Source organism: Strongylocentrotus purpuratus, unplaced genomic scaffold (genome assembly GCF_000002235.5).
Source record: "Strongylocentrotus purpuratus isolate Spur 01 unplaced genomic scaffold, Spur_5.0 spur5_scaffold_2, whole genome shotgun sequence".
NCBI classification, from domain to species: Eukaryota; Metazoa; Echinodermata; class Echinoidea; order Camarodonta; family Strongylocentrotidae; genus Strongylocentrotus; species Strongylocentrotus purpuratus.
The window spans coordinates 39,090,150-39,103,989 of record NW_022145605.1 but is presented as its reverse complement, the minus strand read 5'-3'; positions in this window follow the sequence as shown (position 1 = coordinate 39,103,989).

Sequence of the window (13,840 nt, the reverse complement as noted above, 5' to 3'; positions counted from 1 at the left end):
AAGATCACATGTAAATTCTCTCTTTTCAAAAGCTTTTCCATGTACATAAGCAATATTCGAAATCACTCATCAAATACATCAATTATACATGTCTACTAATTTGTGACAAAAACAACAAAATAGAACAAGAAAAGCAATTTGATTACATCCCCTTACAAGCATATTATATTTATTCAATGTTCCTTTCAATACAATAATTAGAAGACAAAATTGCCTTTCACACACACCATTTAAAATGCATTTTGAGCTCTTTGTACATGTACCACTACCACTCGAACTAAAACAAATCCCACAATACATTTTTGAGGAATAAAATTGAAGGCAGTTGCACATCAATCATATCATTTGATCTATAATACTGTGTACAATATTCAGCTTTCTTTATCTTGCATATAACACTTTCTGAGGAAACAGTCGATATCTTTTGCACAATTTTTTGTCTTCACACATAAGGGAAGCTTTTTCCTGAGTGGTTCAAGAGGCAGTGGCATGAATAGTTTGAGTCAATTCATAGAAAAACTAATAATATATATCTTAAGAACCAATGGTTTCTGGTTAAAATCCAAAGAGGTGATATGATTATGATTACGATTCATCATATGATATGAAAAACGTCAATATACGATGATAGAGTATTGAATTTGTAGGGTGTATTAACTTTTTTGATGTAGTTCTAGCAATTATCTCATTTTGCTTCTTAATTGCCTTTTACACATTTTCTGTAAGAATTGCTTGGCACATAAAGTTAGTAAAATCCATTTATCTATAGTTCAAAATAACTCGTGACAAGAAGATCATTGGTTTATCTTAGGAGGCAAACAGGTTAGTCAATCATACAAATTCTATATGTTATGTAATATTTTATGTTAAATGTGGAAATTAAGTACTTTGACGTGGATGATTGTCCAAAGTAGATTACATTACATAGTATATTTCATACCCGATAGTACATTACATGACGGCCAGAAAATAAGGTCAGGTTTATATCTTGTTTACTATGACATGTGACGATAATGCATATAATATTGTCATGTACATGTATAAGATTTATGATAATAGTCAGGATGTAGGGCTATATAGGGTTGTTTGGTGCAGATTCTTATAAAAGCACCAAATTTGGCCCAGAGGTAGCTTATAGTATACTATTACGATTTGCTTGGTGGGCTTTAAATGTATACATTAAGTATTTGTTGGAGCCTCTGACGCGGCCACTCGGTTGGGGATTAGTGCAAGAGGCAGATAGAGCGCTCAATGTATAGCCTTTACCACATGTCTTGTTCATCTATTTCTGAACCCAGCTATAAGCTCCTACTGATGCCGACGTATGTTTCTCGATAATTGTAGTGCATTGGAAAGAGAGAGACTGATATCGAAAGCAGTGAAGGATTGTAAGAAAATTCAAAAGAAATATCAGGATAAAGTCAAGTCAATTAAAGTGAAAAGGCACCAAGAAGTAGATGAGAGGAAGAAGGTACAGGAGGAGAAGGAGAGGAAATTAGTCTCTACAACCATCACGAACACTGACCATGCAATGAAACTTTGTGGGGGTATCTGCAAAACAGCAGATGATGTTGATGCATTGGTGCTGAGAAAATGCAACTCTGGGGATGAAGCAGTAAGAGAAGCACTTCTTTCCCAGATAAAGTACTATAAATGTGTCAATCGTGGGTTAGTGAAAGGGTCCTTGTTCTTTGTCTCAACTGGAGGGCAAGCATTTTCTGTTCCTGAACTTCAGAGTAGATTGAAGGAAATTATTTCAAAAATTGATAAGCCTGTTGCTGATGATCCTGAAGTCGTTGATAATGTAGTTGACAAGCAACAGGGACGTGAAGAGTTAAAACAGAAATTGCTTTCAAAGCTTCGTGGCAATACGCTTAAAAGAAAATGCCCTTTCCCAGATGAAATTGTAAACAAGCGCATACGCCACATTTGTTTAGATCCAAGTGGGGATAACTTGGCAACTAACAAGGGAAGAGTGGTACGAGAAAGTTCTAAAGGGGATATTGAAGAACTAATGGAAGAAATGTACAGGCCATTTGTGAGTAAAGGATACATATTTTACACAGTTACAGTATATATGATCCACCTTATGACCTATTATTTTGCTATCCACTTAAAAAGGAGTGGGATGATGGTTTGCTTTCAATCATGTGAAATGTAAATGTATGTTAGTGTACACTGGTAGCAAACAATGAATAAAGTGTCTGAAATTGGAATTAAATTGATTTAATTTTCAAATTGAGCATATTTTTGTTGTGCTGAATTTGACATGGCAAACAAGTTTTTGGTAGCTTCATGTCAGGTCTATAAAATCACATTACACCAACTGATACCAAAGTATTACAACCCCCTTCATCATCCACTGCACATGATGAAGAAGGACAAGTTCAGCTTTCCAGTCAAGTTTCGAAAAGATGTCCTCTCTTTCATCAATGTGGTAGAACAGTTGGGCAATTCTTTCCTTGCAAAAGGTCTTGACCTTAAAGCACTTGACATACAGAATGTAATGGAACAGGAGGTTGCTGCCTCTCTGTCCCAAACTTGCCAAAGTCTCTCCATACTGCACATGGCAATGGACGGTTATTAAAGGCATCGATCTCAATAACTAATACTGTCCCACGGAATAACAAAAAAAAAGGGGGAGGAAAGACATTGGCACACGGATGCAAAACATTGCTTTAGTGACACAACTGTTCTTGTGACTACAGTCACGACCGGACACACAAGCCTATTAAATTACAAGCCTATGCCTATGTTTATGGAACCCAAGCCACGAACGAAGATAGTTCAGTTAGTTCAGACGCAAGTAAGAAGTCTAAGACATGTGGATTCTGTGGACCGCAAACACAGCATACTATTGACGAATGTAGGAAGTTCAAGTCATAAGTAGTCAAGGAGAGATCAGATAGTTGTAAGGAGAAAGGGCTTTGCTTTCATTGCCTGAAGCGAGGTCACATCAAGATGAAGTGTCAATCCAAGGTAAATTACACAACGTGTGGGAAACAGGAAAATAGGAATTGACTGCATCACTAAAGGACATTCTACAGGAACCAGAGTCCACTCTAGCCCCTTTTTCCGTTACTACTCGACCAAAAGAACCATCAGCTCCGACTCCACTCCCGACGCCATGTGGATGCAGCTCTCAAGAAGAGATTTCAAGATATCCGGACACATTGGTGAGCCAGGCCAGAAAGATATATAGGCTCACATTCTCAATCCTCGCCCATCAGATTAAGAGTGGAAGTTAGAGAGGTCATACATTTGACACTATAGTAGAGTAAATTTGTTACACTCTCTTGCTAGAGTTGATTTACTCTGATTGTACATGATATTATATTTTAGTATGTTTTTTTGTTTTTTGTTCTGTTCTTATGTTCTTGTTTCTTTTTTTCCTGTATGTGTGTGTTTTAGGGGTAGGCTTTCATGTAAAGAATCCCTCCTTTCTGCCTACCGGTATCCCACATGCTCTAATAAATTACCATTGTTATTTGTTATCACTATCTTGTTTTTTTATCATTCCATGCTGTATTTGTATGTTTTAAATGTTTTAATGAAGAGTGTTGAATAAACTTTGAATTGAATTGAATACAAATCGTGATATTGTTGAAGCAGTCATTCGAGCCGTAGTTCCAGGGTCCCCTCTGTGAAGCTATCTAGAGGGCAGAATGGGGCTAACTCTTCCAAGCCTCAGACGGATACTCCAGTCCCACTACCAGGAGAAAAGTGCGACCAAACTATATCAGAATCTCTCAATTAGTCTGGCGCAAGTTCCTCATTAGAGCACTGGACTTGAGACAGAAAGTGACATCTGTGAGCAAGGAGGCTGGGCCGGGTCTTCAATATGACCCCATCCTGGTACAAAGCATGTTTCTGGATGCCGTCTTGACAGGCCTCAGGAGTTCACCAGTAAGGTGCGAGCTGAGGCTTTACCTCGAGAATCCACCCACAACAGACGAGGAACTGTTTGAGAGGCTAATATGGCTGCAATCTTTTCAAGTTAATTTGACCTTTATTAATGACATGTCATTTTGTTTTCTCAATTTGATAGTTGTATTTTTTTCCTATGTTTTTATGTTACCTATATTTAATTTTTTGTTTTCCTTTTTGTTATTTATATCAATTTGAGTTGAATTATTGCATATGCCATGTACACCCTGTATATTTTTAACTTTGTATGTATGTTTTGAATTCATGTTTTTCTTTAAATGTTTTTATGTGAATGCAGGGCTCTCTGGGAGAGCAGGTCCAGAAATGGACTTGAAATGAGACCCCGTGTTGAATTAAAAAATATAATAATAATTGTACATGAGGCTGAAAGGCAAGAGAAACTCAGGAGGTCTGCTCTGTCGAAGAATACCTCCATCAATAATATTCATGATGGAAAGGAGATGGTGGATGAAACTCGCGAGGAAAAGAGAAAACCCAAGGACGGCACCCTAATGACTGAGATAGCCGAGTTGAAAGCTGGTTTGGCAGAAATCTGTGTAGTAAAGCAGCAGCTGAGCAGTATCCAGGAAGCCTTAGCAGCAGACACTCATAGGACACAACCAAGACAGCCATGCAGCTCTCAGCACAGAAGAAGATGCTAAGAATGTCAACGGACTGGAGATGGTAGCAACTGTGACCACTGCTACATCTGTGGCTCTGCAGAGCACTTTGCATGAGGATGTAAGCTGAGAAACAACAACAGTAGACCAGCGGGAAACGGAAGAGGGGTTGCTGCCACAGGACGGGCAGTAACCAAACCTGTTTATTAACCGAGGTCCAGAGTTTGCTGTATTTCCCTAACCAAACAGGAAAGTGTCACCTGACTAGTAGGGAAAAGATGTATGGTGAACTGTCAAATAGGAGAAGTAAGGACACAAACTCTTTGGGATACTGGATCACAAGTATCCATAGTATCCAAACAGTGGAAAGACCTCCATCTACCCCTCATCCCGGTGAGGCCATGGGCTGAGTTTCTAGAAACAGAGACGCTTAATTTGACACTTCAAACTGACCTTCAAGTAAAAGGGAAGTTCAGAACAATCATTCGAAATGAGACCAGGGGAGTGGAAGCAGAATTCATTGTGAAAGGAACAATTAATTCTCTGCCATTGCCTTGAGAGGAAACATCAACTGCTCTTGGTATGATGGAATTGAGACTGGATGGCTCACTCAAAGAGGAAAATGAGCTGAAGAGTGAGAAAGTGCAGAAATATCCATGAACCCAACAAGCGTACAGGAGATATTCAAACAGGTGTTTGAAGGAATCGGCAGGATCTATGACCATACGAAAACACTTGTTCTTCATGCAAGAAACGGCATCCCATTGTACTTCACGATGACAATTGGGTGATAAACGACCATCAAGAGAAGGCGATACTCAACAATTTAGAGACTGAAGAATCTCATATATCCCATGTATGTAGCAACACATGCTTCAACGCTAAGGGAGCGATTGGTATACGCCATGCTTAATACTCAATCCGACAAAGATGGCTACTTCCAGCTCGGTGATTAGGAAAGGGAAGCTAGATGAATTACGACATGAAATCTTGTCGTACAAACCAGGCAAGGCTGTACCTTGAGGGCTACAATGGTAAAGTGAAGCACAACAAATGGAAGAGAGGCATATCGGCATGGAGGAGGTCATCAGCAAAATAAAGGACCTTACTTACTGATGACGTAGAAAACAGCGTCATCAAATCTCAGAGAGACGATCTGCAGAAAATCAAGGATGAATCAATAAGAAATGGTTTACATTCATCAGTGACATCACGAGTTCGCGGCGGCTTCTCTTCTGTGATGACCATTAGCGGCATCTTGATAGAAAACAATAACATGCCGACACCCTTTGAGTCAGCCGCGCGGCTTCTTTCATGTACGCGTATCTATAAACGTAATGTGCGCAATGTATGTTTCGAATCTATATATGGAATTATTTTAGCCGGGATATATTGGTTCTCACGGTGTTGGCGTGAGAATCCTCATTCACCTTGCAGATTTTTAGAGGATGGTCATAGACATTATTCGGTGGCAAATTAATTTATTGGACTTTATTGAGGATATATGGTAGTCGATGCTACTATACTTTGATTCCACATCGGTTTTTTACTTCAGCTTAGTTCTTCGGAATAATTATATACGACAACGGGATTTGGAATTTTGTACATTTGGAGTTCATCATTGGTTAACTTTATATTAACTTCATAACTTCGTTAATTGTATCATCGCCTCTGGAATTATAATGCCGAAGGCTAAGCAGAAGTCCAAGCGGACAACTGTCGACCAGGCCGGGCCCTCAAGTTCACGGAGAACTGCAACTGCAACAGCTCCGCCTTCCCAGCCCGGATCAGAGCCTCTCGTCCAGGCATCGCAGCCGAACGCCGGAGTGGAGCAGCGGGGACCTGGTCCATCCGCAAGTGAGTACGATTCTTGGCCGCTTGTTTGCGCGGGTAATGAGACATTAAACTTAAATGTGGGCCCCGAGCAGGCGCAGCAGGGGGGGGGGGGCTTATGATCAATGACCCTTCCGTGTGGGCAACTCCTCGGGAGGCGCTGGAGTCAGCTGTTCCTCGCGCATTGCGGGACAGAATCTGGAAAGGCGAGTTTGTTGATTTAGGGGCCTTGCTAAAAAATGTCCCCGTGCCAGACGGCAGTGCACCCATGGTTATTGCACTGTCGGGGTCGACATTGCAGGTACAACCGCAGCGAGGGGTGCCGCGAATAACCTCAATAGAGCAATTGACCAGCGCATTTCTGGTATTTGCCTCTATATACACCGAGAAGCATGTAGTTCGGGCCTTAGAGATGTATAAGTATATGGATACCGTCCGGACGGCGGCTAGATTTGGCGGCAACGGCTGGCACACATACGATTTGCAGTTTAGGCTGAGGCAAGCAAGAGAACCCACTAGATCATGGGCTGTCATTGATAGTGAATTGTGGCTCATGACTGCCACAGCACCATGCACGCAATCAACCCCCGCCTACTACGGGAATGCATTTCGTGAAGGCAGCCCCTACGGCCAGACAAATCAATGGGAAGGCAATGCGGGCCGCAGACAGACCACAGGGCGCCCTTTCGGGCGTGGATCGGGGGGCTTGCGCTACTGTTTTAACTTCAATAGTGGCCGGTGCGTCAAGCAAGACTGTGTGTACGCCCACTGATGCCAGCAGTGCGGCCAGACCTCGCACGGGAGATCCCAATGTACGCTTGGGAAAAGAAAGCTTTAGATCCCTCGCACCAACTCCGATTAGGCTGCTCCGTATGATCCCCTTTCTGAAATCATACACTAAGACGGGCGATGGACAATTTTTACATGAAGGGTTTGCAAAGGGATTCCCCTTAGGATACAAGGGTCCTAGAGTCACGGTAAAAGCAATTAATTTGAAATCAGCACGGGAAAGGGAAGATGTTTTGTTGGTTAAATTGAAGCATGAAGTAGAGCTAGGGCGGATAGTCAGGCCCGGGGGAGTTTCGAATGATACAACATCTTTCCGCGCCTAGGAATAATTCGGTCAATGGACAGATAGATCCAAAGGATTGCTCAGTTGCATATTCTACACTTGATGACGCAGTCTTGTTAGTGCAAGCATTTGGCGGGGGCGCATGCATGGGGAAGGCTGACATTAAGTCAGCCTTTCGCCTGTTGCCCGTTCACCCGGATGATTTTGACCTGTTAGGTATTTGCGTCAAGGGAAAGTTCTACTATGATAGATGCATGCCCATGGGGTGTTCGATTGCATGTTCAACATTCGAAAAGTTCAGTACATTTCTTGAATATTGCTGTCGCAAGGTAGCCGACTCTTGCAATACTCTGCACTATTTGGATGATTTCTTTTTCGTAGGGGCATCTGAGTCCGAATGCAAACATTTGCTAGAGCATGTGTGAACGGTTCGGGGTACCCATTGCCGCAGAAAAGACAGAAGGTCCAGTCACAAAGATCACTTTTCTGGGTTTGGAGATAGACTCAGTGGTTGGTCAAGTTCGAGTCCCGCAAGACAAACTCTTGTCACTTCAGGCGTTAATTAGCACAGTCTTAGGTAAAGAAAAGGTGACGCTAAGAACATTGCAGTCAGTCATAGGCAGCCTGAACTTTGTTTGCCGGGCGGTTGCTCCAGGGCGAGCCTTTCTGCGGCGGCTAATTGATTTGACAATAGGCGTTAAAGAGCGCCATCATATGATTCGGATTTCGTTAGGAGCGCGGGAGGACTTAAAAGCATGGCTACATTTTCTCTTGGAATTCAATGGTAGAGTATTATTTGGCGAACGCCATACTTGGAGCACACCTGACTTGCAATTTTATTCGGATTCATCTGGGAGTATTGGTTTTGGGGTCTATTTCAATGGCAAGTGGACACAGGGCAGATGGCCGGAGGGGGTCTGCACCCCTAAGTATTCCATTGCTTTTCTCGAATTGTTCCCCATCGTAGTGGGTTTGCAATTATGGGGTGGCGACCTGGGCAACAAGAGAGTATTGTTTTGGTCGGATAACCAAACCGTGGTCTCAGTTGTAAATGCCCAGACCTCTAAGTGTCCTATGATCATGATCCGAGTTCGTCAATTAGTATTGATCTGTCTGCGCCACAACATTAGGTTTAGAGCTCGCTATGTTCCAGGGGAGAGAAATAACATTGCTGATGCTCTTTCTCGTTTTCAGGCCTCCCGCTTCCGTCAGCTTGCTCCAGGGGCAGATCACGAGGCAACGCCCCTGCCGCCCCATCTGTGGAAGATCTTCACCAAGAGTGGTCAGACTTGTTAGTTTCATCTAGGGCCCGTAATACCCATGCAGTGTATCAGCAGGCGTGGGAATCATTTCATAAGTTCTTGTTGTTATATTTTCCAGCCAGCAATACACCGTACTCTTACGAACAGATGGCACTGTTTATTTCTTACCTGTCACTGCAGGGATATGCAGCTTCAACTATAGTTACCTACATATCTGGCATATCTTCCCGTTTGCAGACGGAAGGGCTTTTAGACGTGACTAAACACTTTGTCGTAAGTCGTTTGTTAGTCGGTTGCCGCCGTCGGCATTCTCGAACGGATGTGCGTTGTCCGATAACTATGCCAATTCTCAAGAAACTGTTGTCTGCGCTTCCCACTGTGTGTAATTCTTATGATGCTATCCTGTTCAAGGCATGTTTCTTAGCAGCATTTTGGGGTTTTTTGCGGATTGGAGAGTTTACTGCTAATTCTCGGTCAACGTCTGACGTCAGTCTGGAAGGTCGGGATGTTATTGTAGATGGTTCGGCACCAAGGCAGCACGTTAGGCTGCACATTCGATCTTCTAAAACGGACCAACAGGGACAAGGTTGTTATATCCTCATGCCAGAAGCTGACGGTTGTCCATTGTGCCCCGTGTAGGCCGTTCTAGACTATATGGCCATCAGGCCGCAATCCAGCGGCGCCTTTTTCTGTCGGTTTGATGGGAATCATGTGACTAGGCGGGAATTTACGGCGGTTTTAAGGAAGTGTTTGTCCTTTTTGGATCTGCCAGTAGCACGATTTACATCACATTCTTTCAGAATAGGTGCGGCCACATCAGCTGCTATGGCCGGTTTTGACTCAGGAGAAATTCAGAACATGGGGCGCTGGTCCTCGGACGCGCATAAGAGATATGTGCGTATCAATATGCTGCCTATTACATAATTCATGATGTATTGTACATTTACTTCTTTGTTGTTGTTTTTATTTCCGAAATCAACAAAATATTTATACATGTACATAGACAAACAAATCGGTGGAAAGCCCAATTCAACAGTGTTGATAGAACACCACTGTTCTTCCTTGGGGTCTTTACACTACAATATTAACACACAAGCGACATGAAGCAGAATAGAAACAAAACCTAAATACAACTTAATACCAAAGTTAAAAAAAAAAAAAAAAAAAAAAAATTATCATTCGAGTTAAGGAAGTGTGTTAAGAAGAATTATCATTTCTTCGGAGAGGCCTATGTTTAAATAGAATGTATAATTTACTCATGTTTATGCATGAGGCAGTTGAAGATCAATAATGTTACAATTTATTGGTGGTTTTGACACGAGTAAATCATAATCTTCAACAACAATGAGCTGCCGGAAGTTTTTCTTTTTTTTCTTTCATTCCTGCTGTAGGTTGCCAGTCGCGTACGATCCTGCTCATAGGCGATTCCATGATCCACTGGTTAGCCGCCTTCGCGCATCGTAAGGGAAAACAAGGTTTGGGGTCGGCAGCCAACGTCGTTTGGAGAGGAAGGAGGGGCCTTAAGCTAGGTCAACTAAGTGGACATGTCCAATGGGTGCTGCCCGGTTCCTCTCCGTCGCACATCGTTCTGCACGTGGGGACGAACGACGTCGGGCAAGCTAAAAAACACGAATTGTTCTTGCTTTTGTATACAACACTCGGACGATTGCACGAACATTTCCCCAATGCCCGCATCATTTGGTCGGATATTTTGCCGCGCAGGACCTACAGCGGCTTCAGTAAAGACGAGCAGCCCAAAATTGATCGGACGCGGCGAGCTCTAAACAAGCACGCCAGGCGCATATGCCGCACGATCGGGGGCAGTGCTTTGACTCACCTGGGCATCAGGCACGAGCGGCGCGAGCTGTTTAGGAGAGATGGTATTCATCTCTCCGAGACCGGAAATAATATGTTTCTTCATAGCCTTATTAAGGGGTTGGAAAACATGGCATCAAATAAAGGACCTTACTTACTGATGACGTAGAAAACAGCGTCATCAAATCTCAGAGAGACGATCTGCAGAAAATCAAGGATGAATCAATAAATAACCATACATCTAAAACATCTATCACTGTTCAAGTATGGTTACCACATACGTCAACGTCAAGGGAGTGACTAGTATACGCCATGGTATACGCCATGCTTGATACACAATCTGACACGACCTTCATCCTACGTGAGACAAAAGAGAATATGGGCATTGTTGGTTGGAGGTTAATCTACTGCTGTCAACCATGAAGAGAGAGTTGCCAGTGAGAAGATAAAGGGTCTCAAGGTGAGGGCATTGAATGGTGATAAAGTAATTGCCTTACCTCCAACGTACACCAACGTACAATCTTGTATTGGTCGAAAGATGAACATTTGACTCTTCGGTGCATTGCTCATCCATAAGTTGGCAGTGCAGAGTAGGGGCAGAAAGTGTTTCTCCTCTGAATATTCCCCAGAAACACTCAAGGCAGCAAAGAGTGCAACTTATCAAGCCCTGTCAGGCCTATCTACACACCTGTAATGGTCAGTAACAATTACAAGTAGCAAAATGTGTAGCCAGTAGCCAGAGCCCGGCATTTCATTTCGTTTGTGCCATAATGCTTCAGTTGCACCCTAACCCCCGCAGAGGCGCTACCCCTGCTAGAAAATTCTTAATTCATATTTTCAAATGTTGGCAGGTATGCCAAGACATTATGCCTGCCAACAGAAGACATATTCCAACGCCTCAGGTCACTAAGAAGATCCCGTACTTGAAGGAAGTTGCAGGACACTTGCAGGTCACCGATCATAGGCTGTGAGATAGCACTGCTTATAGGATACGATTGCCTGAGCACCCTCACTCCTCGAGCTATCATTCCCCCTCCGCCATGGAGGTAAACAGTATGCATAGCTCCATAGAAACGGTCAAGAAGAAAGTCCCTGTGTACCACCCTGACCAGTGGTCAACTATTGCCAGTATGGCTAGAAGGAACAAGCCCTATCATATCAGACACCTTCACCATCATGAGTTTGTTGATCTTAAAAGGCTCGATTCAGAGCTTCTCCAAAATATGGTAAAGGACATTTCAGGTAATCGTGTCTACAAGACCAGAATCAAGCACCTGAAATTTGAGAAGCAGAACCCCCATGTCATGCAGTTTAGGTACTCATTTGAGGAAGAGATGCAAGAGATTAGGGTGTCTTCCTCCCGCAAGATGAGTAACTTGAGACTTGAAGTTCTTCATCATGATCTGCTCAAGATCAGTGCAGTCAAGAAGGCCGGCTGACCTTGTTTCCTCGTGTGACCAGAATGTTATACCTCATGCATACCAGGCATTCTGCGTATGACCACATTCGAGAAACTTCTGCTCAATAACAGAAAGAGAAGAAATACGCACAACATAGAGCAATGCTGCAGCAACATACTTGTTTCTGTTCTGCCCAGACTGATCTTGGATGGAGTGTCATAGGCATGGTAGAAGATGACTACAAAGATAACGACTCAATTGGTGTAAGTCATTGTATGATGGTGATGGTCTTTCCTGAAGAAGTACAGATAGACATGGTTTTTGTATTCTGCTTGTTTTTTTTTTACTGCTTGTAATGTCGTCTACTCAGTGTTGTGTTGTAAGATGCAAATTCTGAGAAACGGCAATGAAAGTCAAGGATGTATTTGTACAGATTCAGTGTATGATAACCTTACGGAAATACGGAATGATTTCGTTAATGACACACATTATGTATGTTTGCCTTGTTTTTCTCTGTCTTTCTGTTGTACCACTATTTATATCTAATTATTTATATAGTTTAGGAACAAGCCTTTGATAAGCCATTGTTTGTCTTCTTACATTTTGATACTTCTGTTCTGTTGTGTTATTTGTTGGAGTTGACTTTGTATTGTAAATGTTTGTTATTGTGATTTTTATCAAATGTGGAAATAAAATGAATTGAATTGAATTGAATCTAGATATCAATCTACAGTAAGAGAGGAGATGGCACCTCATAAGGTCATCAAGCTTCTGGAAGCAGACTCATCAGGTCATCAAGCTTCTGGAAGCAGACTCATCAGATCATCAAGCTTCTGGAAGCAGACTCATCAGGTCATCAAGCTTCTGGAAGCAGACTCATCATGTCATCAAGCTTCTGGAAGCTTCTGGAAGCAGACTCATCAGGTCCTCAAGCTTCTGGAAGCAGACTTCACCCCTAAAAGGGCACAACATTTTTGCTATTTTTGCTTGTTTCACGTTGTATATCATCTTATGTTAAGGCCTTCTTGCCCACCTATTACTATTGTTACGTCCTTTACCATTACAACAACTTCAACCAAATGTTAGTATTATTTATGGGAACCTATAATCTACGAGCTGAGCTTTTTAATAGCTTCCTCACAATTCACCCTGTATAACCTTCTATTCAATACAATTAATTTCGACGTCTTTTCAAAGAATTAATTATATAAAGTGACACTTTTAGTATATTTCATATTATGTTCTAATTTTGTCAATTATGTGAATTCTTTTTTGGGAAATGTGAAACATATAAACTTGAACTTGAAACTTGAAACAGCCTTACTCACAGAATGATGTGAACTTTCCGAGACTGATGGAGGACCAGATTCGTATCACAGATGATGGACGCTATGAAACGCCTCTTCCTTTTAAGGAAGCTAATCCTAAGCTGCCCAACAACAGAGATATGGCTGAGAAGCAGCTTTAAGAGAAAATTTGAGAACGTCTTTGAGTATCACAGGATATATACTCCACAGATTCAGCAGTTCAGCAGCCTATAACAAGCTTTGTATAGTGTTTGATTGTAGTGCACAGTACAAGGGCGAAGCACTGAATCCGGAGCTGTATTACGCAATAGGATATGACCTCATTGCAGGTACGTACCGCTCAGCGCATCAAAATTATACTGATAACATTTGTGTCTGGAGAATTATTTCCTCGGTTACGGACAAACTTCATCGTGAACGAAAAGGAAACATGACTGAAGAAGACAATGAGAGCGACAAAGAGGTTGCATTAATGATCAATCAGACAGTGAAGGACTACAGAAAGGAATTAGAAGAAATAACTTTACCTGCATTTAGAAAGTGCTTCCCTAATGGTACTTCATACTCTCCTAAGATCGAAGGTCGTAAATAAGAAAATTGACCA